The sequence below is a fragment of the Olea europaea genome, unplaced genomic scaffold (genome assembly GCF_002742605.1).
Source record: "Olea europaea var. sylvestris unplaced genomic scaffold, O_europaea_v1 scaffold64, whole genome shotgun sequence".
Classification (NCBI taxonomy): domain Eukaryota; kingdom Viridiplantae; phylum Streptophyta; class Magnoliopsida; order Lamiales; family Oleaceae; genus Olea; species Olea europaea.
Window position 1 is genome coordinate 672,807 of NW_019264767.1, and position 2,374 is coordinate 675,180.

At 32.5% G+C, this 2,374-nt stretch overlaps 1 pseudogene; it reads left to right on the forward strand.

Moving 5' to 3' along the window:
* The first annotated feature begins 565 nt into the window (after nucleotides 1–565).
* On the forward strand, nucleotides 566–1,966 carry LOC111390023 (annotated as a pseudogene).
* The last annotated feature ends 408 nt before the right edge of the window (nucleotides 1,967–2,374 follow it).

Genomic DNA, 2,374 nt, shown 5'->3' on the forward strand with positions numbered 1-2,374 from the left:
ACACTTGCATTGTTGTCAAGTATCAAATGGATGGGAAAACTATTTGAAATTTAAAGTGTCTAATAGGATAATGTCACGTGGCAAAGTGTAATCTAAAGTGTACACCATAGTGTGCATGTAGCAAGGTTCTTACCGATTGAACCTTGCTATTTGTACACTGATTTTTGACACGTTATTTGACACTTGCATTGTTGTTAAGTGTAAATTGGATGGAAAAACTATTTGATATTTATAGTTAAACTCGATAAAGTAATATCCTCGGGATCGGAAAAAAATATTCATTTAGCGAGGTTATTTATTTATCGATAAATGAATAAATTATTCATTTATCGATAAATAAATATATATTTTTTTAGAGAGAGCTTTTCAATATAAAATATGTACATTGTATGTGGTAAGAAATATCAAAAGACACTAATCAAAGTATTATTTTAATCTAGGGAAGCTCAAAAGTTTTAGTGAAACTTCATATCTTTAAAAACTAAGTTCACGTACATAGCAAATGAAAAGGTTTAGTCTTTACCTATAAAAGCCAGATATTTGGAAGACATATTTCAAGCACATACAATATTTTGTTTCCCCTCCAATGTCTTCTCATCATTTGAAAGGAGTAAAAAAATCAACTTTAACCAATAAAATGAGGAGTGCAATAAGTGAGCATAAGAAAGAGAATCCAACTATTAGCCAAAAAGATATGCAAGCATGGGTGCAACAAAAGTTTGATTTGACTATTAGTCAATCAACAATATCGAACATTCTCAAAAGGGCATCAGAATATTTGTCAAATGAGTTGAAAAATAGTGTTGTTAAAAGGCACAAATCGGCAAAATACCCTGATTTAGAGAAAATTTTGTATGAGTGGTTTCTTCAAAGGCAAGATAAAGGAAAACCAAAAGAGCTTTTGCAAAAAATGTATGGTGAAACTAATCCAGAATTCAGCTTTTTTAGTGGATGGTTAGAACGTTTCAAGGCAAGATATGGAATCTAATCTTACCGATGTTTTGGTGAAAGTGGTTCAATTATCATGGAGAATATTGAAAATGCTTTACCTGGATTATTTTACCGATTGGAAGCTAATCATTCACTTGCTACCAAGCAGCTCAAAGGACGTAAAAAAGATAAGGAGAGAATTACTGTTGTTGTTTGTTGCAATGGTGATGGATCTGACAAAGTACCACTTTGGGTTATTGGTAAGTATACAAATCCTAGATGCTTTAAAAATGTGAAAATGAACAATCTTAATTGCAAGTATCGATCCAACAAGAAAGCTTGGATGACTGGCTTGCTTTTTCAAGATTTTGTTGGTTGGTTTGATAAGAGAATGAATGGCAGGAAGGTTTTCTTAATAGTAGACAATTGCCCAGCTCATCCAAAGGTAGTTGAAGGCTTGAGAAATGTAGAGTTATTTTTCTTACCTCCTAACACAATGTCTAAGATTCAACCATGTGATGCTGGGATTATTCGAGCATTCAAAGCTCATTATCGTCGTCGTTTTTATTCTAACATCTTACAAGGCCTTGAGGTTGAAGCATCAAATCCTGAAAAAATTAATATTTTGAATGCTATTAATTTTGCTAACATGGCTTGGACTTTTGATGTGAAGACAACAACAATTGCAAATTGTTTTCGGCATTGCAAGATTCGGTTAGAAGAAAACAATGTTCCCGAACCAGAAGTTGGTGAATTAGATGAAGGTATCCAAGGATTAAATGATGTCATCTCTAATTTACACTATAGAAATGTGATAGATGTTGAACATCTTTTAAACTATCCTAGCGAGAATGATGCAGTTATGGAATCACCTAAAGACGAAGAAATTATTCAATCGATAATGAACAGTAATTGTTGTTGTCTTCACAAATGTGTCGTCAAAAGAGGCATTTCAAGCAATAGTCAACTTAAGCAACTACTTGCTACAACACGAGCAAAATATTCCCGAACTTGTGTATGCTCTACAAAAAGTTAAGGATGGGGTTCATTTTGGTTTAGGTGGGAAGAAAAAACAATCAACTATAGATGCAAATTTTCAAAAGGAATGATTATTGTGCGGGTATTGTTGATTGATTGAAAGATTTTGGTCTATATATATATATTTTTTTTCTCTCAATAAAATCCAGTAATTGTTACTTTATATTTTTATTGGGCCCTTAAGGATTCAATTTTTTTTATTACTTAATGCATTTAGCGAGGTTATTACTTTAGTCCATTAGCCCAAGTCGGGATCGAAAGAAATTATTATATAATCGAGGTTACTACTTTATCGAAGTTTAACTGTAAACTGTCCAACAGGGTTATGTCACACGAGAAACTGTAAATTGAAGTGTACACCATAGTGTACATGTGGCAAGGTTCTTAACAATTGTATTTTGCTATT